Source organism: Molossus molossus, unplaced genomic scaffold (assembly GCF_014108415.1).
Source record: "Molossus molossus isolate mMolMol1 unplaced genomic scaffold, mMolMol1.p scaffold_m16_p_12, whole genome shotgun sequence".
Lineage (NCBI taxonomy): Eukaryota > Metazoa > Chordata > Mammalia > Chiroptera > Molossidae > Molossus > Molossus molossus.
Window position 1 is genome coordinate 10,344,037 of NW_023425347.1, and position 27,946 is coordinate 10,371,982.

General features: G+C 39.8%; 1 protein-coding gene across 9 annotated transcripts in view; it reads left to right on the plus strand.

Annotated features, from left to right (window-relative positions):
* The window catches only part of FARS2 (phenylalanyl-tRNA synthetase 2, mitochondrial), a 540,850-nt gene that overhangs the window by 14,211 nt on the left and 498,693 nt on the right, over window positions 1-27,946 (plus strand). For 8 of the 9 annotated variants that reach the window (XM_036257564.1, XM_036257555.1, XM_036257556.1 and 5 more), the window contains exons 2-3: window positions 11,714-11,816; window positions 13,359-13,444. The gene's annotated coding sequence lies outside the window, so the exon portion shown is untranslated. Of the gene's footprint in view, window positions 1-11,713; window positions 11,817-12,503; window positions 12,578-13,358; window positions 13,445-27,946 lie in introns of those variants that run through there. The other variant, XM_036257563.1, reaches the window with a different exon arrangement.

A 27,946-nucleotide genomic window follows, 5' to 3' on the forward strand; every position in this document is an offset into this window, starting at 1 on the left:
CAGGCAGGGAGGGAGAGGGAGGGGCGTATCAGTGGGGGGGAAAAGGAGAAACATCTGTAACAAAAATAAATAAATAAATAAATAAAAATAAATAAAAGATGCCCTTGCTGGGTAAAGGAAATACAATACCAATACAATACAATACAAAACTTTATTCTTCATCTCCACCCCAAATCAGCTTCTCCACTTGACATACCTGCATCTGTGTATTGTGATCTTTAGAATTTTCTTAATAAACGTGCCTGTAGCATCATGTATTGAGCATTTCCTGTGTACCAGGCCCTGAGAAAGGCAGCAAGGAGGAAAAGTGGGAACAGGAAGGCAGGCAGCAAATGTAGATTTCTTTTTCGAGAAATGTGATATGATAGAGAAAAAGACATTGAAGAACTGAAGGGGAAAAGAGGTTGAGGGGAATGTGATTTATTTGAGGTGGGGGGAGCAGTCAGAGGTGAGAAATATCAGGTACAAGAATCAGAGGTTAATAGGAGCCATGCCTAGGAAATGCCTGATGGAATCATTAACGGGAAGGACAAGAGAAGGAAGGGAATATTCAGAGAGACTCTGAGAGGAGAAACATTGGGTATGAGAACATGAGGACTGTGTTAATGAAAAAGATGGGGTTTGGTTCTGGAAGAGAATAGACATTTTAAATCCTCTGACAAAAATTTTTAATGTGTTGCCCTGGCCGTTTTGGCTCAGCGGTTAGAGCGTCGGCCTGCGGTCCAGAGAGACCCGGGTTCGGTTCCCGCTAAGGGCACGTACCTCGGTTGCAGTTTGCCCCGGCCCTGGTCGGTCGTGCGGGTGGCAGCCACTCGATGTGTTCCTTTCGCATCGATGTTTCTCTCTCTCTGTTCCTCTCTCTCCCTCCCACTCTACCTGAACAAAAAATGGAAAAATGTCCGCGGGTGAGGATAAAAAAAAAAAAAAAAAAAAATTTTTAATGTGTGCTATATCTATTAGCAAAATCCTCTTCTTAACTACTTTTTTTTTTTTATCCTCACCCGAGGACATTTTTCCATATTTTGTTCAGATAGAGTGGGAAGGAGAGAGAGAGAGAAACATCAACGTGAAAGGGACACATCAAGTGGGTATCTCCTGCACTACCCAACCAGAGCCAGGGACAAACTGCAACCGAGGTACATGCCTTTTGCTGGAATCGAACCCAGGTCTCTCTGGACTGCAGGCCAATGCTCTAACCGCTGATCCAAACCGGCTAGGGCCTGTTCTTAACTACTTTTGATAAACTCTTTAAATCTGTGGGAGGGCATGGAGGACCATCAAGGGTTACTAATCTTCGTACATAGTAGATGTTCATAGTTATTCTTTGAATTTAAAGCTGCATGGTAAGTACAGTTTTTCTGTTTAGGGAAGACTGCTATTTTGTTTTATTTTCCTTTAGCAGTTCGGCATCAGGAGCTTTAGGGCAGGTAGGAAGGAATGCCTATCTTTCTCAATGCTACAAGCCATTTTGGCAGTGTTTAAATAGCTTTTGTAGTGATAGGGGCTGTGTGGTTGCAGTGAGCTATGCACCCCAGGGAGCAGTTGCCCCAAGCTGTCCTAATAGAGGCATCCCTCACCCATCATTCTCTGGAATTCCTAACAGTCTCAGGGTGCTGCTTCTTTTCATAGGGCTTCTTTACTCCAGTTGTTTGCCCTTATTAAGAAAATTGGTGTATGGAACTTTTGTACTTATATTTTTCTCTCTCCTTTCCGTTCGTGGTCTCATCCACAGGCTAAGAACACATCTATCCCTCCTTTTGCATGGTAACATTTCAGATACTATGATAGCTCTGCCCTTCTCATATGTCTTCTTCCCCAGGCTAAATTATTTTTTGTTTCTCTCGCACTAAATACTTGATTTCTAGACACTATACTTTCCTAGACACACTGTAATTTCTGCAGGCTGCAGTTTAGAGAGAACATTGGATTAATTATTTTTAATAAGGACACCTTTTCCCTTGTTAATAAATAGAATTATAATCTGACTGTGTTCACTGATAGTAATTTACAGTACTTATTGTAAAGGCATTAAGCAAGTAAAACTTCTCTTCAGACTATAAAGTGATTTTCCCTACCTGTGATCTTACCCTCTGTCACTCTGTATAGAAAATAAGTATATGTATATAAATGTGTTTAAGTTTAAATAGATACATAATTTTGTATAATATAATATATTACATTTATATTATGTATATTAAGTATATACATAATTATACAAATTAATTTGGATACTACTTCAAAATTTTTGGAGTCATAGACACCTTCTGGGTGTCTTTTGACATTTCCCCATTGTCCCTGAGTGGGGAAACCTAGATCTTGTCAGACCAAACTTGGGAAGAAAAGCTGTGCTTGTGGCCTCTGGGTCTGACACTGTCTCCAGAGCGCAGAGCATGGTCTCACCCAGTAACTTGTAGAGAGCTGTCTGCTAAGCTCTGGCAAGCAGGTGTCTCTAGGTACAGAGACTGACAATATCTTTTATTACTTGGGAAGATAAATTTGGTTTTGTGTTGATTCTTTCCAAGGCAAAGAAGAACACTTCCTACGTTTAGTAGAGACCTGTGGCATATATTCATATTTGATTTTGCATATTGAGCCTAAGGTATTTCCTTTGCCTAAGGTGACTACTCAGATAGCTTCATGGGGAACTGGGCTGCAATCATTTGCTGTAGACATATCAGAGGCAGCAGTGGTGTAAATGAAAAGGAAATGGTGGAATGGGATAGTAGAGGATTTGAAAGCAGGGAGTTATACTCATTGGCATCCTTTTCTGGTTCTCAGAACAGCCTACTAAATGTTCTAAATCCTGCCCAAAGCCTGTCCCTTCCCAGCTTTAGTGTTTCTTCTCCCTATCTTTATTCCCTTCTTGGTACCTAAAAGGAGCCATTTTTCCTTTAGCTACTTCCTCTTGTTCTTCCTGTTCCTACAGTTAGCCTGGCTCATGGCATGGTGCAAGCCTCCGAAAGGGAATCTTCAGTCTTCTGTTCCTACATGCTTTCTCCACCTGCTAGTTATCCTCCCTCCCAGACAAAGAATCTTCTAGGGTCGACCTACTTTCTGTCAATGTTATTTCCTTCCTTGGAGGACCTTATAGTATGCCACAATTTTTGTATCAGAAATAACTTTGTTTATATAAAAGGTTAGGTGGAAACCTCTTCCAGAAAATAAAAACACCATTAGTATAGGTGGGGAATTCTTTAAGATGAAGAGTGTACCCCAGCCTCCTGTGGCTCCAGTCCCCTCTTTAGTAGGTGCTTTGTGGCCCCATTTTTGAAAACATAAAGCTGTTCACTCCACTGAAGGCAGAGAATAGGATAGAAATGAGCCTATAGAGCCCCCTGCTTATTAGAATATTTACTTTCTCAATTATGGGTATCTGTTTGGTTCTCCTGTAATATTTTCCTTTTTCCTACCCGTTTCTTGTATTTTCTTCCATCCATTCTGCCTTGCTCCCAGAGCCCTCCTTATATTTATCAGGGAGGTGTCACTGTATCGACAATATTCTTTTTTACTGCTCATTGGCAATGTCACAATTATGCCTGGGTAACAGAGATTTTGTTCACCAAGGCTTGCATTTCCATTTGTGCTGAGAGCCCCTTGGTTGTCTGTTACATCTTGTACCATCATCTGTCTTGAGTTCTTGCTGTCTTCTTTTGGTTCCTGGTCAATAGTTTGTAGCAACTTCTTATGATGCCTCATTGTTTGCCTGTTGAGGGCCCAGTTGACCTTCTCTCCTGTGCTCTGAATTCTTCTCACCAGTACATTTTCTGACACTCCAGAATCTGATGGTATCCATTCCAGGACATAGTCATAACCTGTGGTTGTCAATATACATTGTAGCCTGATTCTCCTGTAGGTCTGTTGTGGAATACTGTTCTAGGTACAAGTGATATGTGGGAGTGGGGCAGGAGCAAATGAAAGTCCCTGTAATTATATAGCTTACGTTTTCCTCCATGGAGTTGAAGAACATACTTTTAAAAGATAGAGAAAGAAAAATACTCTTCTATTGGCTTTTTAATACACAGATGAGAGAAAAGAGCTACTTGTTAGTCTGTGCCATTGCTTCACTGCCTCAGATTTTAAGCAACACAGTTATTATGGAGTCTGTTTACTCTGTCATCAAATTGTGCTAATTTTATGGCTGTGGTAACTCATATATACTTACAGTTCTTTGAGCTACGTGTAGGAAGAGTTCAGAGTTCAGATGGATTCTTGGACTGTTATTATAGACTTAAGTAAGCCTCCAATAAGTTTGATCTCTTCCACAGAAACAAACTATTTAGTATTTTAAAGTTGTATACTGTAAAATGATCTATATGGTGTCCATAGGTAATAATATTGCTTTTCCCTTACATTATAATAAATAACTTTTCCTAATAGATATAGATATTTTACTTACATTTAAATGTACAAGGATAGCTCTGGCTGGTGGTTCAATTGGTTGGAGCATTGTCCTGAACACCATAAAGTTGTGGGTTCGATCACCAGTAGGGGTGTGTACAGGAGACAACCAATTGATATCTTTCTTTCTGTCTTTGTAAAACCAGTAAACATATCCTCGGGTGAGGATAAAAAATGTGTAAGGATAAATTTTGACAGTTATATTAGATAGCCTGAAATGACATAATTGACATTCACATCAATATCATTCATTATTTTAAATCCCATGGAGTTAGCCAAAGCATCACAGTCATTTATTCTAAGTTGACTTATAAAATGTTTATCAATATTAATATTGTAAAGAGTGTGCTTGCCCCATTTGCTACCTTTTCTTCACAATTGACATGCACGTAGACTGGAAGAATTTTGATGGTTTGTTTATTTTAACAGTGCTAACTGAATTACTCTTAAAAATGTAAGAAGATTTTAATAAAATATTTTGATGACATTTAATATATAACACAAATCACATTCCAGATTTAAGCAGAAGGAGAAGGAGTTACTCTTGAATTTTGAATTCTTCTATTGGGAAATCCAAAACAGAAGGGATAATATATTTTTTTAATGCTTGGGTATTTTATTTAACAAATTTTTATTTTATTTAATTAAAACATTTTTTTTTATTTTTTCTTTATTAGTTTTAGAGAGATAGGAAGGGAGGGGGAGAGAGAGAAACATCAATGAGAGAAAATATTGATTGACCATATACTGCATGCCCCCCACTAGGGATTTGGACCACAACCTGGGCATGTGCTCTGACTGGGAATTGGACCAGCAACTTGTTCGTGCATGGGTTGATGTTCAACCACTGCACCACACCTGCTGGGCTGTTGGGTACTTTTTAGAAGCTAGTTAGAAAATTATAAGAGTTTAAAGATTGGTATTAAATAATGGTGTTTTTACACATGAAATTATTTTGGAAAAAAAAGTAGCTTGCTGCATATAACATATTTTAAAACTACAGAAAATTCGACTTTGGGTTTATCTTTACAACATTTGTTGAAGATTTTAGCATTTATGTTCATCAGGGATATTGGCCTATAATTTTCTTTCTTTGTAGTGTCTTTATCTGGTTTCGGAATTAGGATAATGCTGGCCTCATAAAATGAACTTGGAAGTCTTCCCTCCTCTTGAATATTTTGGAATAATTAGAAAAGGATTGGTGTTAATGTATCTTGGAATGTTTGGTAAAATTCTTCTGTGAAGCCATCTGGTCCAGGACTTTTGTTTGTTTGGAGTTATTTTTATTACTGCTTTAATTTTTTTAGTTGTAATCAGTTTATTCAGATTTTCTGATTCTTTCTGATTCAGTCAGTTTTGGAAGAGTGTGTGTTTCTAGGAATTTATTTATTTCTTCCAGATTTCCAACATGTTGTCATATTGTTGTTCGTAATATTTTCTTACCTTCCTTTGTATTTTATTTATTTATTTATTTTAATCCTCACCTGAGGACATTTTTTTTTTTTTTTTTTTTTTTGCATTTATCTTCAGATAGAGTGGGAGGGAAGGGAGGGAGGGAGGGAAACATCAATGTAAAGAGACACATTGACTGGCTGCCACCCACACGACCTCAGCCAAAGCCGGGGGCAAACTGCAACTGAGGAATGTGCCCCTTAGCGGGAACCAAACCCGGGTTTTTCTGGACCGACTGGGCTGACGCCCTAACTGCTGAGCCAATCCGACCAGGCCCTTTGTATATTTTTAGTGTCAGTTGTTACTTCTTCTCTTTCAGTTCTGATTCTGTTTATTTGGGTCTTCCCTCTTTATTTCTTGTTGAGTCTAATTAAATGTTTGTCGATCATGTTTATCTTTTCAAAGAACCAGCTCTTGGTTTCACTGACTTTTTGTATTGTCTTTTAAAACTCTACTTTGTTTATTTCTACTCTGATCTTTATTTTTTCTTTTCATCTACTCACTTTGGGCTTTGTTTGTTATTCTTTTTCTAGGTCCTGTAAGTGTGAAGTTAGATAGTTTGAGATTTTTCTTGGTTTTTTTTTTTTTTTTTCCTCAGGTAGGCCTTTAATACTATAGATTTCCCTCTTAGGATTATTTTCACTGTGTCCCATAGATTTTGGGTTGTTGTGTCCTCATTTTCATTTGTTTCAAGGTATCCTTTGATTTCTATATTGATCTCATTGCCAACCCATCCATAGTTTAATAATATGTTATGTAGTCTCCATGTCTTTGTGCGTTTTTCTATTTTTTTTTTTTCTTCATACCATTATGGTCAGAGAAGATGCTTAATATCATTTAAATGTTTTAAAATTTATTGAGACTTATTTTGCATTCTGTCATTTGGTTTATCCTAGAAAATGTTCCATGTATCCTTTTTTTTTTTTGTCCTCACCCAAGGACATTTTTCCATTTATTTGTTCAGATAAGAGTGGAAGGAAAGGAGAGGAAGAGAGAGAGAAACATCAATGCGAAACGGACACATTGAGTGGTTGCCACCCACACGACCCAACCAGGGCCTGGGACAAACTGCAAGTGAGGTACATGCCCCTAGTGGGAACCGATCCTGGGTCTCTCGGTTGAGCCAAACTGGCCAGGGCTGTTCTATGTACACTTTAACTGAATGTGTATTCTGCGGCTTTGGGGTGAAATGCTCTGAAGATATCAATTAAATCCATTTTATCTAGTGTGTCATTTAAGGCCACTGTTTCCTTGTTGATTTTTTTATTTGGAAGATTTATCCACTGATGTCAGTGGGGTGTTAAAATCCCCTACTATTACTGTATTACTGTCCATCTCTCCCTTCTGTCCATCAAGATTTGCTTTATATTTTCAGGTAGTCCTATGTTGGGTGTATAAATGTTCATGAGGGTTATAGTATATTCTCTTGTTGGCTTGCTCCTTTTATCACTATGTAGTATCTTTGTTTGTCTCTAATATAGCCTTTGTTTAAAAGTGTATTTTGTTACATGCAAGTATTACTACTCTAGCTTTCTTCGTTTGTTTTTGTTTTTTTTGCTTTCCATTTGCATGAAATATCTTTTTTTATCTCTTTACTTGTAGTCTTCGTGTATCTTTTGTTCTGAGGTGGGTCTCTATTAGATAGCATATATATGGGTCTTGTTTTCTTGTCCATTCAGCTACTCTGTCTTTTGATTGGAGCATTTAAGTCATTTATATTTAAAGTGAGCATTGATAGGTACATATTGTATTCCCATTTTATTATTTTAACTATGTTCCCCTCTCACCCCTCCTTCTTCAAAAAGAACCTTTAACATTTCTTGTAATACTGATTTGATGGTAATGAATTCTTTAAAGCTTTTTCTTGTCTGGGAAGCTCTTTATTTCTTCTTAAATTTAGAATAATATTCTTGCTGGGTAAAGTAGTATTGGTTGTAGGTCCTTGCTTTTTATCACTTTGGACATTTCACACCAATCCCTTCTGGCCTGAAATGTTTCTGTTCAAAAGTCAGCTGAAAATCTTTTGGGAGCTTAGGTAACTGTCTTACTCTTGATGCTTTTAAGATTCTCTTTTTGTCTTTCGCTTTTGGCATTTTTGGCCTCTTTGGGTTCATCTTGTTTGGACTCTCTGTGCTTCCTTGACTTCTGTGTTGTTGTTTTTCACCAGGTTAGGGAAGTTTTCAGTCATTATTTCTTCAAATTAAAGTCTTGATCCCTTGCTTGCTCCCTTCTCCTGGTTTCCTTATGGTGAGGATGTTGGTGCACTTCACATCGCCCCAAAGGTCTCTCTACTATCCCCATTTAGAAATTATTTTATTTTATTTTTTGCTTCTATGATTGGGTATGTTCTGTTACCTTATCTTCCAAATTGCTGATTCAGTTCTCTGCTTCATCCAACCTACTGTTTATTCCTTTTTAGTGTAGTCTTTATTTCAGATATTGTATTCTTCATTTCTGACTGGTTCTTTTTTAATGTTTTTGTGTCCTTCTTTATGGTGTCGTAGTTCTCACTAAGTTCCTTGAGCATCTTAACAATTTTTTGTACTCTATATCTGGTAAATGGCTTGCCTCCATTTCATTTAGCTCTTTTTCTGGAAATTTCTCCTGTGCTTTCATTTGGGGAAGTTTTCTTTTTCTCCCCATTTTGGCTGCCTTTGTGTTTTTTTTCTATGAATTAGGTAGATTTTCTATGACTCCCAGTCTTGGAAGGATGGCCTTGTATAGTAGGTGTCCTGTGGCACCCAGTGGAACAGTGTCCTTGTTCACCTGAACTTGGTGCTCCTGGAATGTCTCTTGTGTGGGTTATGTGCCTTCCTGTTATGATTGAGTCTTGTTTGCTATTGGCCCATTTGTTCGTGGTGCCTACTCTTAGGCTGGCTGACTGTGGGGATCAATTATGAATACAGTTTACAAGCCACTGTGCAGGTGCTGACCACAAGGTGTGGAATTTGCCTCAGCAGGGTCTTGTGCCTGTTGGGATCTCCTTTTGGAGATGCCATTTGTGAAGCTAGTTGGATCCTGCTTTGATGTTGTTTGAAGCTGGTCACTGGGTGTGTTGGTTTTGGGGCTCTTGGGAGGTACTCTGGTGCAGGCCAATGTCAGACACTGCCTGTGACTGGCCCTGGGCAACCTGTTTAGTGATCCACAGTGTGTGGCTGCCTCTTCTGGGCCTGGGTGTGTGTAGGAAGGATTAAACTGTGCACCAAGGTCAGCTTTTACTAGCACCAGGCCTGGAGGCAGGTTAGCAAAAGTCCCAAGGAACCTTGAGATCTACCTCTGTCTACCTTTACTTGCTGGTTAATCTCTGTCACTGAAAGAGCCCCTGGTGATTCTCAAGTTGCATCAGATAGGTTCTGAGTGAGTAACCAGGTAGGAACGCGTGGTATTCACTAGATCTATATAGGTTTAAACTTGGTGCCTGTGCTGGGTCTGGGGCCACTCAACAAATGTCCCAGAGTATACTAAGTCAAGCTGTCAACTGCTGGGCGCTTGCACAACTTTGTGGTGAGGTGAGGGTCTCAGAGAATCATTAGGGCAAGGCCAGTGAAGTTAATCAGGCTCAAGAGACCAAGATTGGCTGTTTGAAAGGAGGGCTCTGCACCATTGACTTTTTGACTTATATAATTTTTAAGAAAACAAAGTCTGAGGTTTCCATTACAAAACATAATATTTCTTATCTCTGATACTTATATTTAGTGAGAGATTTGTCTATCATTTTTATTCTTAGAATTACATATTGAATATAGTTGCTAACAAATAAGACTTTCTGTCTTGGCCAGTTTGGCTAAGAGGTTAGAGTGTTGGCCCATGGACCAAAGAGTCACAGATTTGATTCCTGGTCAAGGGCATGTAGCTTGGTTATAGATTTGATCTCTGGCCCTGGTCAGGGTCATGTGGGAGTCAATCAATTGATGTGTCTCTCTCAAACTGATGTTCCTCTCTCTCACCCTCCCTCTCTTCCACTCTATCTCAGAAAAGTTAATGGAAAAATATCCTCAGGTGAGGGTCAAAAAAAAGAAAAGAAAAGGAACAACAACAATAAACCTTTCTTATGAATATCATTTGTCAATTTTGCAAATATGTAGTAGTTGTTGTACATGGAAAGTATAATAAGATAGATTTCTTTCCTCCAAATAGTGTATATTCTAGTGGGAGAGACCCATAAGTCAACAAGTATAACAAAAAACTATAAGTTGGATGGTCAGTGCTGCATAGGTACACAGGTGCTGTGCTCAGTGCTTTGATGAGTACACAGTGTGGTGGGAGCAGAATGGAGAGTTACTTAACATGGAAAATTCAAGTCAGATATGTTTTCTCAGGGGGATTGTCAGGATGAGGAGTTAACCAAGCAAAGAGAATGGGAGTGCTTTCCTTGGCTGAGGGAGCTATGGTTGCATGGACATGTGCTTCTGCATGTCTGATATTTATAGGGAGGTGTTGATGGTGAATCGTGAGGTAGGTCAGATATTTAGGAAATGCCTTACAAAGATAAAAGATTTTAGATTTTTTTGATGAGTTTTAAACAGAAGAGTGACCTTATAAAACTTATATTTTAGATCATTTTGACAGTAGTCTAGAGAGCTAATCAGAGCCAGATGTGTTGATTGGAGATGGAGAACTGCATTTGTGTTGTATTGCAGAAATCTAGGCGAGAAATGATCAAGGCCTGAAGTAGCAGCAGTGGAAGAGATGGAGAGGGAGGCACAAATCCTAGAGTTTTGGGATTTAGAAGCAATATAGCCTGAAAACTGATTGAATATGAAGAATGAGAGAGAGAGAGAACTAAAGGATGCCTTCCAATTTTCTGGATTGAGTAATTAGGAGGTGGTAGCATTCACCTGTGTAGTGAATGTATGAGGTAGTATTAGATTTTGGATATGTTGAGTTTAATGTGCCTGAGGGACACCCAGGTGGAGACTGGAGTTGGAAATACAGAGATTTGAAAGACTATGGTGTATAACTGGTAATTGAAGTCAGTGATGTTCACAAATAGATGGACCAAGCAAGACTATATAGTAAAAGGAGAAGAGAGCAGGGCCATAGATGGAACTCTGGGGTCACTGGCCCATCAGGGATGACTGGAGGATGTGGGTCTTGAAGGAGACTAAGTAGGAATGTTCAGAGAGGTGTGAGACAGGCCAGAAGAGAGGACATTAAAACTGAGGAAAGACAGTTTCTAGGAGGATGTGACCAATAGTATCTAATGCTACCGAGAGTTCAAGTAAGATGAGCACTGAAAAGTGGCCAGTGGATTGAGTAAATGGGAGGCCATTGGTGACACTACTGAAAGAAGTTGCAGCAGAACCTAGAATTCATTGGGTGGAGATGTGAATCGATGAGAAAATGAAACAAGAAGTGTTTAATGTTTAAGCTTCAGTGACTTCTTGAGAAATGTAGAGATGAGGCAATACAGAGTGGGCTATGGCTGGATGAAGTCATTAAGAGAGGGGGTGCTTTTTATTTTAGTGGGAGAAATTTGAGCAGTTTTGTATGCTGAACTGAATGAGCCAAGAGTATGATCGATTGGTGATTAGAATTGCTTTTAAAACAAATAAGAGGTGACAATTTTCCAGTGGTGAAAGGATTGCAAGGAAATGGATCTCACAGCTTATGAAACTTCTCGTATGATCAAAAAGTGTTTAATGTTTAAAATATAAATGTGTGCGTGAGCACAAAGGAATGACCTGTGTAGGAATTTGTTTGTGACATTTTACAATGCAGTATCTAGCCTGATGTTTCTGTTAAATAATATTATGTACAGGCACTAGATTGAGTATGTTTTTAATTTTTAATATAGGGATTGGTACCCTAATACAGTTATCACTTCAATTTATCTACTTTTTATATTTGTCCTTAAATCTAGGATCTTCTAGGTGATTTGATTTGTGATCAGGCATTTATGTTTGGGATCTCTGGCTTAGGAGACAGAAGGGACACAAAGGGAGCAAGGACCAGTGTTTAGGAAGGTAAGGGGCAAAGAATGGAGAAGGATATGTGTATGTGTGTGTGTATATGCACGTGTGTGGGTGGGGTGTCTGTTACTTGGAGAGTAGGATAAGGTGGTAGTCTATGGAGAACTAATATTTCTCAGGAAACTAATTCATGTCAGACAACTTCCTTATAATAACCTTGAATAATTGAAAGGAAGGTAAGAAAATGTCAATAAAGAACTTCTAAAGTAACGAAAAATAGTGATGATGATGATTGTTACTTCAATGGTCGCTGTTATATGGTGTCTTTATGCTAATTTTTTGGGGGTGGAAGGTAGAGTACTAGGTAGAGTCAGAAAGGTTAACGTTGGTTATTAAGTTGGATACAGCAAAGCTAATTGAGCTCTCTACTTTTGTTTATATTTGGAAATTTTTATAATAAAAGTTTTTTTAAAATGATCAAGGAAAGAAGTAAAATAGTCTTGGTTGTGATAAAAAGTGAAAGAGTATTTATGAATATCAGGGGGACTTCTCTTCCACTTTCAGACCTATATGATAGCATTAGTGTAGGAACCTATTTTTGAGGCAAAATTATTAACACACCATTTAGCAAATAAAGACAATAAAAGCAGTTGTTTTTTTTTAAAAAAAAATGTGGACATTTTAGTTTTTGTGTGAAGACTGCAAAAATTAGGTGCTTTCTTCTTCTTTATCCAATTTCAGTGGGATTTTTGTTCCAATGAAGAAGCATCTATACTAGAAGGAAGCCCAGGGCTGGAACTGTCTCATTGCAGAAGGTACCTATATACCTCCAAGCGGAAGGATCAGAGTCTAGTCAGTGAGGATCTGTTTCCGTAGAACATGTAGTGGGGACAGTAAGGAGCTACAAAGGCAGGAAAATAAGATAGTAGCTAATGTTTATGGAGTACTTACTCTGTGCTGGGCACTCTCTAAACACATAACGTATATTTAATCCTTACAACATCTCTAGGAGGTAGGGACTCTTCTTTCTTATTTATTTTTATTTTATTGTGGTAAAGTGTACAAGACACAAAAATTACTGTCTTAACCATTTTTAAGTGTGTAGTTCATTGACTTCAGTACATTCACTTTGTTGTGTAAAGTATCACTACCATCCATCTCAGAACATTTTCATTTTCTCCAACTAAAACTCTGTACTCATTAAAAACTAACTCCCCAATCCTTCCTCCTTCTAGCCCCTGGCAATCACCGTTCTACTTTCTGTCTGTATGAATTTGACTATTCTAAGTACCTCATGTGCATGGAATCATACAGTGTTTGTCTTTCTGAGACTGTCTTATTTCACTGGAATAATGTCTCTAGATTCATCCATGTTGTAGCATGTGTCAGAATTTTCATCCTTTTTAAGGCTGAATAATATTCCACTGTATGCATGTACCACATTTTATTCATTTATATGTCAGTGGATTCTGGTTGTGTTCCCCTTTTGGCAATTGGGAGTACATATGTTGCTATGAACACAGGTGTATGAATATGCTTGAGTTCCTTAAGTGGAATTGGTGGATTATATGGTAATTCTGTGTTTAATATTTTTAGGAACTGCCATACGGTTTTCTACAGTGGCTGCACTATTTATATTTCCATCAGCAGTTCACCGGGATTCCAATTTTTCCAGGTAGAAGGTAGGTACTATTCGTTTTTCTTTTTTTTAAATATGTTTTTATTGATTTTTTTTTTTTTTTTTTTAGAGAAAGAGGAAGGGAGAGAGATAGAAACATCAGTGTGAGAGAGAAAACATCGATTGGCTGCCTCCGGCAAGCCCCCCCCCCCCCCCCCGGGTTTTGAGCGGCATCCTGGGCATGTGCCCTGACCAGGAATCTAACTGGGACCTCTCAGTCCGTAGGATGATGCTCAATCCACTGAGCCACACTGGCCGGCAGTACTATTCTTTTTTTTTTTTTTTAATCCTCACTCAAGGACACTTTTTGCATTTATCTTCAGATAGAGTGGGAGGGAGAGAGGGAGGAAGAGAGAGAGAGAAACATCGATGTGAAAGAGACACATTGACTGGCTGCCACACCCACATGACCCCAACTGGGCTGGGGACAAACTGCCACCGAAGTACGTGCCCTCAGCAGGAACCGAACCTGGGTCTCTCTGGTTCACGGGCCGACGCTCTAACCGCTGAGCAAAACCAGCCAAGCCCGGGCAGTATTATTCTTATTTCAATGTGACAGAGGAGGAAAAGAGATACAGAGAAGTTAAATGAACTCACTTAGCTAATGTGTACAAATCTGAATTTGAACCCTATAGTCTGACTCCAGAACCTTTGGTATATAGGTGGTAAGATGAAGCACAGAGACACAATTAAGGGCACTATGCTTAATATAGTGTCAGAGCCTGAACTCAAATCCAGGCAGCCTGCCTTCAGAGTTTATGTTGTCAAGCACTCTTAAATTTAGTGGTTAGCGGCTTGCCTTCCATCCTTCCTTCCTTCCTTCCCTCCTGTTTTGTTTCCTGTTGTTGTTAAAAGTGCTCTTTAATAAAAAACTGCCCTGGCCAATCTTGCTCAGTGGTTAGAGTGTTGGCCTGTGGACCAGAGACCCGGATTTGGTTCCCTCTAAGGGCACATACCTTGGTTGCAGTTTGTCTCTGGCCTTCGTTGGGGTTGTGTGGGTGGTAGCCAGTGTCTCTCTCACATCAACGTTTCTCCCTCTCTCTTTCTCCCTCTATCCTTCCCGCTCTATCCGAAGATAAATGCAAAAAGTCCTCAGGTGAGGATTAAAAAAAAAAAGGCCACATTTTGTAGAAAGATATTAATTTTGGAATATCTCTGTATGGTTTTTTTTTGTGCTTTTCTAAATTTATGCTTTAAACTTCTGTTATTTAAAATATCTTTAAAATGTGTGCAATTTATTTGCTTTTCTTTTCACTTAAATTTCTTGGGTAAAATTTTGCCTTTAAATGTTTTGAATAAATCCTAATTGATTCTTGTGGAGTTTTTAATACATTTTCTAACTACTCCTGCCAGAGTTTCAAAGAAAAGCAGGCAAAACAATCTAAAGCTGGATTTAAATTAAGGATTTTAATGGTAAACATTGAGGACTTTTTAAAAAAATTCAGATTAAGTGAATTTACCAGCTTTATCAACAGAGGAGCAACAGCTAGGAAACGTACCTATTTCTTTAACCATGTGTGTATTTTGCTAAGAGGGTGTGCATCTCTCACAAAGAGTGGTCACCAGGTGGCTTTGTTGCGTTCTGAAACTAGTGCCAGCTCTCGTCAATGCTGCTCATCTGGGCCCATGTGTCAGTTCATATTGCAACTTGTCTCCAGAGTTTCGTACATTTTTCAAGGGACGTACCCCTGAAAATACAGATTGAGGGGCCTCTTTGACACTGCTCATCTAGGCAGGCCCTATGAATGAGTGACCTCTTCTACGCTACATTTTAGAGGGGGTTCTGTGTGTGCATGTGCCCCAGCTCCTTTTCCAGGGTTGAGGTGAATGGCTCATATAGTACACTATCATAGCCAGGTATTAGTTTTAGACAAAGACTCCCCTTCCCAGTGTATCAAGGGCCCACAGTTATGCTAAGATGAACTCTGACCTGGAAGTTATCTTTAGACCAATCTCTAATTTGGTGGTTCCCAACCTTGGGTGTACACTGAAAGCCCACCTCCAGAGATTCTGATGTAACTGATCTGGTGTGTGCCCTGGCTATTGGTATTTTTAAAAAGCTTCGCAGATAATTCTGATGTGCATGGTGTCAAGGTACAGGATTGTTGCTTCAATTTCTCTTGAGTGCCTTGTTCCTTGGGCTCTTGAGATTTTTGCCATCACAAAAAATACAGAAATGTCTTTTCTCAGCATGTCTTTATTAATGGGGTTGCTGGAATATATTTCTCATATACCAAGGGAATCTCTTCTATTATTTTTATTTGTTGTGGAAAATTATTTTCATATCCTTATAGAGTGTACTTAAATATTCATATAATTTAGTGCTGGTTGCTGTAGAGGACAGGTCTCATTTACTTTGCAGAGCCTTGAATTTAGAGATACAGAGGAAGGACAACTATTTGCTCCTAGATTTCAATGCAAGCTCCAGGTCACTTTCTGAGTTCTAATGGCAGGTTCATTTTATAGACTTAAGACTGATGACGTTTGAGCTGCCATTTCTGTAGTTCTCGAAGGCTTCTTGTTTATGTGCTCACCACCTTTAGTGCTTGCCCTCCTGTGCATTTAAACAGTTGACCATATCATTACTTCAGGAAGTCAGGCTGTATATTTGAGTAAACCATATAGTCAATTTGAGGGTTCCTTGGTGTAGAGGAATTATTTGTCTTAGTTCCTACTGGGCCCTGGGGGTTTGTTTAAAGAGACAGTGGCCAGTCTGGCATTGTCCTCCCCGCATTGGACTGTGGCTTTAAGATTATTTGGTTTAAAGTTCATCAAAGTTTAGAGATGAAATTTGGAGTTTGGGGAAACAAATGTTCTTGCTTTGCTTTTGTTTTTATTTATTTATTTTAAATATGTTTTTTATTGATTTTATCAAAGAGACAGGAAGGGAGAGAGACATAGAAGCACCAGTGTGAGAGGTACACTGATGGGCTGCCTCCTGCACGCCCCCTACTGGGGATCAAGCTGGAAACCCAGGCATGTGTCCTGACTGGGAATCGAACTGGGTTCTCTCAGTCCGTGGGACGACGCTCAATCCACTGAGCCACACCAGCCAGGCTTAAAACACCCATTTTAAAAACAAAATCAGCCTGGTCTCATGGTTCCAGTTTGATTCCTGGTCAGGGTACATGCCTGGGTTGCAGGTTCGATCCCTAGTGGAGGTTGTGCAGGAGGCAGCCGATAGATGCATCTCTCTCACATTGATGTTTTTTCTTTTTTTCAATTTACCCTTAGAGTGATTTTTTTAAAAATATATTATTTTCTTTATTGATTTTTAGAGAGAAATTTGGAAGGGAGAGGGAGAGACAGAAACATCAGTGAGAGTGAACATCAATTGGCTGCCTCCTGCATGCCCCCCACTGGGGATTGGACCCACAAACTGGGCATGTGCCCTGACCGGGAATTGAACCAGCGACCCCTTGATGCATGGGTTGACACTCAACCACTGAGCCACACCAGCCGGGCTTATGTTGATGTTTCTATCTCTCTCCCTTCCTCTTTCTCTTAAAAAAAAAAAAATAATAAAAACATTTATGAAATGGGTGTTTTGATGTAAAATTTTATTTTTATTTATTTATTTAATTTTTTTGTGGTATGTGCCCCTCAACCGCTGAGCCAAATTGGCCAGGGCTTGATGTAAAATTTTAAAACGTGTCTTTGTAGTATAGGTTTTCCCATGATCCTGTTATTTGAAAGTAGGGTGTTCCATGAAACCTTTTCTGTGCAAAAATGGGGTAAAGCTAAGAAGCAATTGCCATTAATTTATATGGAAAAGTTTTGAATATTCCCAGACCTAAAAATAACCTATCAAATCATATCAAATACTTGAATTACTTTTAGTTTTATGCTAACTGTAACACCCTTACAAGCTCTCTTAGGCATTTCTGATATCTTAGGACAGAATTTGCTAACGGATGCACAAAATAAATCAAGATAAAGCCCAGATGCTTACAGACACGGTTCAAAGCCATGTGTCTTTTTTTTTTTTAATTATATTTTTACTGATTTTTTTAGAGAGAGAGAGGAAGGGAGAGGGAGAAAGAGATAGAAACATTGATGTGAGAGAGAATCATTGATTGGTTGCCTCCTGTACAACCCCTACTGGGGCTAGGGATTGAACCTGCAACCCAGGTATGTGCCCCTTGACTGGGAATCGAACCCATGACCCTTTGGTCCGCGGTTGGCATTCCAACCGCTGAGCCAAACCATCTAAGTCCTCATGACATTTTCTAAACTTTATTGTTAAAAGTATTACAGATGTTTCTCCTTTTTTCCCCATTGACACTCAACTCCCCACTCCTGCTCCACCTTCACTGCATTGTTGCCTGTGTCCATTGGTTATGCATATATGCATATAAGTTCTTTGGTTAATCCCTTCCTGCAACCCAGCCCCACTTTCTTCTGAGATTTGTCTGTCTGTTCCCTACTTTCATGTCTCTGGATCTATTTTGTTCATTATATTCCACAAATAAGTGAGATCACGTGATACTTGTCTTTCTCTGACTGACCTATTTCACTTAGCATAATATTCTCCAGGTGCCTCCATGTCCTCTCAAAGGGTGAGAGATCTTTCTTTCATACAGCTGCATAGTATTCCATTGGGTAAATGATGTACCACCGCTTTTTAATTTTAATTTTTAAATTTGTATATATTTTTCCTTTATTTAATTTAGAGAGAGAGGAAGGGAGAGGGAGAGAGAGGTAGAAACACCAACGAGAGAGAACATCTATTGGCCGCCTTCTGAATGCCCGCCACTGGGGTCTGGGCCCACAACATGGGCATGTGCGTGCCCTGACCGGGAATCGAAGCAGCTACCTCTTGGTGCATGGGTTGATGCTCAACCACTGAGCCACACTGACCGGGCTTTTTGTTGTTGCAATTTTTATTAATTTATTTTTGTTACAGATGTTTCTCCTTTCCCCCCCCCAGACACCCTCCTCCCAACCCCCCGCCCCCCCCCCCAGCATTGTTGTCTATGTCCGTTGGTTACACATACGTGCATTGTAAGTTCTTTGGTTACCTCTTCTCTCCCACGCAACCCCCTCCTCTGAGGTTGGTCAGTCTGAACTGTACTTCTTTTTATGTCTTGAGTCTATTTTGTTCATCAGCTTATTTTGTTCATTATATTCCACAAATAAGTGAGATCATGTGGTATTTGTTTTTCTCTGATTGGCTTATTTCGCTTAGCATAATACTCTCCAGGTCCCTCCATGCCGTCTCAAAGGATAAGAGATCTCTCTTTCTTACAGCTGCATAACGTTCCATTGTGTAAATGTACCACGGCTTTTTTATCCACTCATCTACTGATGGACACTTGGGTTGTTTCCAGATCTTAGCCATTGTAAATAGTGCTGCTCTGATTGGTGTTTCAGGCTTCTTAGGATATATTTGTAGAAGTGGGATCACTGGGTCAAATGGCAGTTCCATTTTCCATTATTAATTTTTTGAGGTAACACCATATTGTTTTCCATAGTGGCTGCACCAGTCTGCAATCCCACCAACAGTGTACTAGAGTCCCCTTTTCTCTACATTCTCATCACCTCTTGTTGTTTGATGATTTGTTGATGGTAGCCATTCTGGCAGGTATGAAGTGATATCTCATAATTGTTTTAATTTTTAGCTCTCTGATGATTAGTGACATTGAGCATTTTTTCATATGTCTCTCGGCCATTTGTATGTTCTCTTTGGAGGAGTGTCCATTCAGGTCCTCTGCCCATTGTTTAATTGGATTGTTTGCCTCTTATTGCTGAGTTGTAGGAGTACTTTATATATTTTGAAAATCAACCCCTTATCAGCTATATCATTGGTGAATATGTTCTTTCATACCTTGGGATCCTTTTGCATTTTGAGGATGGTTCCTTCTGCTGTGCAGAAGCTTTTGAGTTTGATGTAGTCCCATGTGTTTGCTTTTTCCTTTGTTTCTCTTGCCCTAGGAGATATATCTGTGAAAATTCTGCTATGTGAAATGTCTGAGATTTTAGTGCCTATGTTGTCTTCTGGTATATTTATGGTTTTATGACTTGCATTTAAGTCTTTTATCCATTTTGAATTTATTCTTGTGTATGGTATAAGTTGGTGTTCTAGTTTCATTTTTTTTTTTTTTTGCATGTTATCTGTCCAATTTTCCCAACACCATTTATTGAAGATATTGTCTGTAGTCCATTGTATGCTCTTGCCTTCTTTGTCAAATATTAATTGAGCATAATGGCTTAGGTCGATTTCTTAGTTCTCTGTCCTGTTCCCTTGATCTATATGCCTGTTCTTATAAAACAGGTACTAATGAAGGTCTTTCGTAAGAGTAAGGTAGCATAATGTGAACTTTTGAAAAACGGGGAACACATGTATTGTTTATGAGTGCTCTGTCAGTAGTTGAAGCAGAAAGGAGGTATAATCCATGGTGGCTTTCCTGCTGTGTATCTTTTTAAGGGTAGAAAATTATCAGATTACTGTAGTAGTTGAGGACAAGGACTTCCTTACCCACTCCAATACCTTTTCAGATATGGGCAGAGCGGAAAACTGTATACACGTTTGTGTGTGCACATATCAGTATATGAAGTGTAAGTGTGGATCAGTGTTATATTTATAAATAGCTACTGAGTCAGAGTGACGTAGAGCAGATTCTCTTAGGGACACCTGCCATTGATCCTCCTTGGCTTTTTCAAAGACAGGCACATTTAGGTTTGATATGGCATTCACATTTAGATAATGTGATAATAGTTGTGGGGACTGGACTGGGAAGATAAATCTCGTTTCATATTTGTGCATTTTCTCCCTTAGTTAATTACCTTGGTGACAGGTGTGAGTGGAGGTGGGTGGTGGAGCAAGAGCACTGTTGGATGAGAGGGACAGATTGCTTAGATGAAAGACAAGGGCATCTGGTTGTTTCTGATGTCTTAGAAAATGAAGGCTGTGCTCCCCAGGAAGGACTTTAAGGGGCTCATGGATTAGTTGGTATGATTTTTCTAGTCTCTGCTCTCATTTGTTTTCCCTTTCTTCTTACTTCTAATTATTTCCTAGCGTTGACCTCCAGGGGCTGATTAGTTAACATGTCGCTAGGAAAAGGTTAGGAGTTACAGAAACGGGGCACGTAATTTTCTGTTGCCTTAATGTAGTTTTAACATGTTGGTTTTTTGAAATGAAAAAGGCAGCAAGATACCAGCAAATTCTCTTTAAACACATAGCCCATGATTTTATTGAGGGTGTTCTGCCAGTTCCTTTTCCTGTCCCCACTCCACCCACCCCACCCCACCCCACCCCACCTTTTGAGTATTTCAAAGCCAACATCATTTCTAAGAGAAATAATTCAGGAATGGTTCTCTTGCATCATTGACAGCTTGTGCCATCTTCATATAGGAAGTATAGAATCAAACATAGGGTGCCCCCCAAGAATGTATACAGAACTTTGAATAATTGTAAAGCCAGTGTTTATGAAAATACATTTCATTTTCAAAATGTAATAGAATCCACAGACACCCTTTATACATTTTTTGGGACACCCTGTATATTATGGTAGGATGGGGAGGGGCCTCTAATTAATATAACTACAAAACAACTGCAGTTTTTGTAAAACTAAAATTTTATTTTTGTTAAAAATGAGGATAACTTTTACACAGAGGTAAAGGTAGTGTCAGATGATTACAATGAAGCACCTCCTCTATGTCAGGCATTCTCTAGAGATTGAACAACAAAGATGTGTAAAATGTGGGGCCTACCCTGTAAGAATTTTCCAGGGTGCTCCTGCCATGTCTTCTTAGCCATACACTCTTCCATAGTTATCAGTCATGCCCTTCTTCCTCCTTGTTCCTCACAGACGCCAGGGCGACAATTTGCTTATGTCTAGGCGCACTTCCTCTTTGGACTGCAGTATTCTTTTCATTGTGGCACCTCTACTCCAAGTGTGGTCCTAGGAGAGCAGAGCTTCAGGTTTACCCCCACACCTCAGATCTGCATTTGAATAAGGACCCCTGGTCACTTGTACTTACAAAATGTGGTTACATGCAGAGCCCGTCTCAGTGGGGCTGGTTGGGGCCTGAGGACCTGCATTTCCGTTGGGTTGCTGTGTGATGGGAGTGCTGGCCTGTGGAGCATGCTGAGGATATCAGGGCTTTCCTCTAGAGAGCCTGTACTTCATCTTCCCTAGTGTCAGAGAGTAGCAAAGATGTTTGGCTTCTCTGATAATATGGGATAGCATAGGTAGCTAATCAAGTAGTTCTAGCCTAAATACTTTTATGCGGACTCAAAGTTAAAATAAAAGGGCCTGCTTACTATGTGTTAGACACAGATATCAGCTTTATTGGTACACTTGATCCTCACAATAACCTGATGAGGTGGGCTCTATTATTATCTTTATTTTACAGATGGGGAGATTGAGGCACAGAGAAGTTAAGTAGGTTGACCAAAGTCATATTAACTAAAATGAAGGAGCAGGGCTTTGAACCCAGGCAGTATGGCCTCAGTACCCATGCTTAGAAAGGATTGCTGTGTCTGTCTTCTGTGTGTAAGGTGTTACATTTGTAGGCAAGCGGAGTCAGATCATGGTTCAGAAATGAGAGTGTCTTGTTTGGGTAGTGGGGTGGTCCCAGAAGGCAAGCTGAGTGCAGGTGTGGTCATTTTAAGGGGTTAGCAATAGAGAGTGGGCCATGCTGTTCATGTTTAATGGGCAGGGGTAGTGGGGAGGGAGAGACATGCAGGGTGCTAGTAGCTGAGGAACAATAGGGCATGTGTAGCAACGTTTTATTAAACGTGAAATATCAGATTCTAGGGTTTACCTTCATTATTTCTTTTAAACCTTATAATGATCTTATGACATAGATACACATTTTACAGATAAGGAATGGGTTTAGAGAGATTAAGTAATTTTACTAAGGTCAGCAGAGTGGAGGTTAGCATAGTTTGAATTTTTAGTCAGTGCTGTCTGATTTCAAAACCTGTTTCTTTTTTTTTCAGTCCTCACTCGAGGATATTTTTCTATATATCTTCAGTCAGAGTGGGAGGAAGGGTGGGGCAGAGAGAGAGAGCGAGAAAGAAACATCGACCAGCCACCTCCTGCACAACCCCAACCAGGGCCAGGGACCGAATTGCAACTGAGATATGTGACCTTGACCAGAATTGAACCCACGTCTCTTTGGTCTGCGGACTGTTTCTTTAACCGCTGAGCCAAACTGGCTAGGGCTCAAAACCTGTTTCTGGAATTTCTTTGCTCTGCTGCCTCCCTGGGCAGGGACTTGTAGCAGAAACTAAGCTGTAGGGGAGCCCCACCAGATGGCTCAGTTGTTGGAGCGTTGTCCCGTACACCAAAAGGGTTGTGGGTTCGATTCATGGTCAGGTCACATACCTAGGTTGAGGGTTTGATTGCCAGTCAGGGCACATACAGGAGGCAACCGATCGATGTTTTTCACATAGATGTTTTTCTCTCTTCCCCACCCCCTTCTGTCCTTCCACTCTCTCTAAAATCAATAAAAACATATCCTTGGGTGAGGAGTAAAATAAAAAAACAAAACAAAAACAGAGGTGCTTGGCTACAGGGATGAGGGTGAGAACACAAGAGCAGCAAATCAGAGAATCTGTAAGGTTCCCTGTGCTGGCTGTTTAAACTGGACTGGAGCTCTCTAAGATTTCCAGGTTGGCCAGACAGCTGATAGAGCTTGTGGGGTTAAGTAGCCCCAAGGTGAAATCAGTTACCATCTGATGATTAATGTTTGTCAGGATTGAACACTTCCTGATCTGCATCCTTCACCCCTGAGTCTGCCCAGAAGAGGCCAACTCTGCCTTCACTTTGACTTCTGTTTCTTAGACACACATGTGTGGCTACACTCTTTGCTTCACCAGAAGCTAAAGATGGTTTCTGCTTTCTTCCCCTGATCTTTATGATTACTGCATTTCTTGCCACAGACATTTCTCACTGCTACAGATGTGAGCTTATTTATTTAAAATATTATCTTATAGCCCTGTGTGACCCCATACAAATCTCTTAAACAGATAACTAAGCTGACAGCATGTGTGGTGTGCCTGGAGAATTCTCTGCCTCAGGATGCTCGTAAAGGAGGGAATTGACTGGGGTTAGCAGATGGGCACTGCTCATTTTTGGCAATTATCAGCATTGACAAGTATGCAGCACCTCCAGGGACTCTCCATGAAGCTGCCCTGTGCACAGGCTCCCAGCCCCCTATGCTGTGTGGAATGTGCCTGTCCCCCTCCTTGGGTAAGGCGCAGGCTGTGCTGCCTGGTGTGGCCCCTTTCCTCTTGATCCTTACAAAGGCTTGCATTCTATTTTTTTTTAAAGATTATTTTTAAATAATAAAAGCATCAGAACTATATTACAAAAAGATACAAATAGGAAACGAAAAACACCCCCATTCACTATCCTAAACAAAGATCATTAGGCTTTAAACTTTTGAATGATTTTTACATAGTTGTACCTGTTGTTTTATATCTGTATTTTCCCTTATTGCTACATAATCTCCATCATTACCATTTTAATAGTTATATAATATTCTGTTGTGGATACTATACTATTAATTATTTTAACTCTGTTGTTGACATGTACTTTGCTCCCAACTTTTCATAATCATAAATAATGCCGGAAGCATAGGAAGCGTATCTTTGTGCATGTAGCTATTTCCATATATTGACTTAGTTTCTTATGATAGAGTCCCAGATGTGGCATTACTAGGTCAAAGAGTATGAAACATTTTATGGCTTCTAAAATATATTGCCAGATTGCTTTCCAGAGGAATGAAACCAATTTATAATGCTATCATTAAGTCATTTGTTTTGCAGATGGCCAGCTAGGGTTAGGGATGCAGCCTCTCACAGTAAGAGGGGAGTAGGAGGAAGAGGTGTGTGTGTGTGTGTGTGTTTGCAAAACTCGCTTGTTCATATATGTATTGATTTAAGCTTCAATGACACTCTGCATTATTCTTGTTAATAGGAATATACTAGGTATCTAATGCAGTGGTTCTCAACCCTCCTAATGCCACGACCCTTTAATACAGTTCCTCATGTTGTGGTGACCCCTAACCATAAAATTATTTTCGTTGCTACTTCATAACTATAATTTTGTTACTGTTATGTCTTTCTACTGTGAAAGGATCTTTCGACCCCCAAAGGGGTTGCAACCCACAGGTTGAGAACCGCTGATCTAATGCCACTATAATAGTCCTCCATTTCAGACTTTAATATAGCAGTGTGCTGGAAGTAGAATAAAGCAAGTTCTTCATATTTTCTGTTTCCCTGGAATTTGAAATTTTTAAAAACTTGGTAAAGGTGAATTGACAAGAGCATTCAGCCATTGTGACAAGGTTCTTATTGACCCTCTACTTCTCAGGAATACCTAATGCCTTGAAGAGGAATGGGGAAGGAGGCTGATAGGATAGGCAGGGTGGGGGCATTGGAAAAACCTGGGCCTCTGCTCAGGAGCATGCCTAACCTCTGCTGCAAAAATAACCTTCTCTGGTAGTCTTCCAGATGCTGAATGGAGTGCTTGTGTTGACAAGGATTTTGAGGTCCCTTCTAGGCTCAGTGGGAACAGTACTGCTTAATTAGCAATTCTAGATCTTTGTCATTGCAATTTTCATCAATTCTTTATATTGCCCATTGGATTGTAAACATTAAGTGCCTTAAAGTAGGGACTGTGTCTTTTAAAATGAATAATGTTTGTACCTGTCTCCCAAAGTGTTTAGCATATTATTTTGCTTGTTATGTAAGTGGTGGTTTTGTGTCTTCTGAATGAATGAATGAATGAATGAATGGGGAAAAGTCGTACTTTATCCTCATGGTCCCAGGAGTTCTATCAGAGCTTGTGGGTAAGTAATGGGATTCCCACAGTGCTTGTGCTCCTGTGGAAAACCTGTAGCAGGTTTCGCAGGGGTACAGAAAGAGGAACTTTCTGCTGAGAAATTTAGGAAAGGTAATGCTGGAAAAGACCCTTGATTCATATATATTACCCCCCAGATCATCTAATGGGATATTTTCTTTTTTTTTGACAGATGAAGAAACTGAGCCCATTAAATGTGACTTTTTCAAGGTCACACAGATAGTGGCCAGTCATTGGGAACTCAGATCTGGGTCTTTTGGTTCCTGATCTAGTGTTGTTTTTTCCATTTTGCTTTCTTGGAGGAATTTGGGGCACTTGTTTTGCTGCTCCCATCCCCTGTGTTCTCAACAGATGTACATTTGGAAGTTTTTTTCAATATATGCCAATGTTTCCCCTCTTTTGTAGCTACACAGAAATGTGTTTAGAGATTGTGACCTTGATGCAACAATGGTCAGACTGAGTTCAGCACAATGAAAGCCTAGAGTTTTGTACCATGTACCAAGAGGTAGTGTGGTATCAAAATTCAATTCCATACAAAGTTATAGCTTTGTGTTATCTCTGAGTTTGAATATAAACTTAAAAAAATATTTCAAAGGAAGAATGTTCAGTGTTAGTTATGGTATATAATTTGAGTGTGTATTTGCTACCATTGTGATCCTAATAAAAAACTCTTCTTGTGATCCATTTGCACAGAGTAGAGATTTTGCAGGTAAGCTTCTTGCGACTTTTTGCCACACTTAGTTCATATTAAAATTAAGTTAGTTATCTAGTCTGGCCGGTGTGGCTCAGTGGTTGAGCATCCACCCATGCACCAAGAGGTTGCTGTTTTGAATTCTGGTCAGGACACATGCTCAGGTTGTGGGCCCAATCCCCAGTGAGGGGCATGCAGGAGGCAGCCAATCAATGTTCTATCTCATCAATGTTTCTATCTCTCTCTTCCTCTCCCTTCCACTCTCTCTAAAATCAATAAAGAAAAAAAATGTTTTTAAATTTAATTATCTGTGATAACTATCTATGATAGCTCCATTCCTGGAGCAGGTCCTCTGTCTAAATTCTTTTACGCAGTGAGAGGAAGATTAAAGGTTCTCCTTGAGTCTTTTGTTTCTTAAAAACAACCAGCTTTAAATAATCAGTATCCTAAAGAGGCACATTTTGTGGTGGCAAACTCTGCTCCCCCTCATGATTTACCTACTGTAGATTTGTTTGGGGGTAAAAGTTAGTTTGAATAACGTTCCTTGCATCCAGGACCTTCTGCATGTATGCTGTACACATATATTTATCCACAATCCAAATTTGGGTACCTAAATCTCTTTAACTTCTAATGAGCTTTTTAGATGTGTGCAGTGTCTGAAACTTGTGGATAATTTAGAAACAAGGAAATAACTTGGGACCATCTTCTGGAAGCAGTTTAGATTATGAATGAAGCTGTAATCCTTCTGAATGCTCCTTTTATTCAAAAGGATGGCGGTTTCATTCATAGTGTTCATTTATCCCCAGAAATTAAAGTATAAAAATTTCAATAAGAATTTCTTCTGGGCTTTGCTCACTATTAATCTATAATAAGTCTCATAATTTACTTTTGTGTAGTTTTTGTGTGTGTTTCAGGAGAAGTAGACTGGGAATTGTCTTTATTATCTGAAGACTTACTGCTTGACATTTGAGGACAATATTGCCAACCTAGAAAATACATTAACAGTGGCAGGGAATATTAGAGTAAGACAGCAGGATGGACCAAGGGAATATCAAAACCTAAAGATTTAACTCATTTCTGTAGCTGCTGGAACGTGCTCATTGAGGAGGGTTTTGAAAAGTAGGATTATTCCCAGGATGTGCTATAAAGGGTGGGGCTTTTTTCTTCTTGCCCCCTGTTCTGAGCTGTTATTTCTTAATAAAGGTTTTTTTTTTTTATCCTCACCCGAGGACATTTTTTGTTCAGATAGAGTGGGAGGGAGAGAGAGGAAGAGAGAGAGAGAGAAACATCGACGTGAAGGGACACATCGAGTGGCTGCCACCCGCACGACCAACCAGGGCCGGGGACAATCTGCAACCGAGGTACGTGCCCTTAGCGGGAACCGAACCCAGGTCTCTCGGGACCGCAGGCCGACGCTCTAACTGCTGAGCCAAACTGGCCAGGGCCTGAGCTGTTATTTCTTAAAAGAGCCATCTCTCAGACCACAGTGCCAACTATCGATTTATCAATTTAAAGAGGTCTAATCTGGACTCTAGTGAAAATTCGAGTGCCTAACGTGCAGGTGCTGTAAGTGCTGCAGTCCCTTTCTTTAGGAGCTTTTCTCTGCTGCTTCCTCTTGGGCATGTGTGGTCACCAAGGAGGACATGTCCCTGCTGCCAGAGAGCTTGGTAGGCAGATCAGACCTTGTATTCATTGGCATATTCGGGGAAGAACAAGTCGCCAGAGAGTGCATAGCATGGCCTCTAACTCAGATTTGAGGTTCTGGGTAGGAAAGTATGAGTGTGTGTGTGTGTGTGTGTGTGTGTGTGTATGTGTGTGTATTTGGAAGGTGTTCAGAGTGCAAAGCAAATTTATCAGCAAAATATAAACAACTAACCCCCTTAAAACAAACCTCAGCATTATTTACATAGGTAATAGTTTATTAAAGGATAATCTAAATCCCATTTTGGGAGTGCATTCTCCTCTTGTCTGGGAGGGATAGGCTAGACAAATCCCTTGG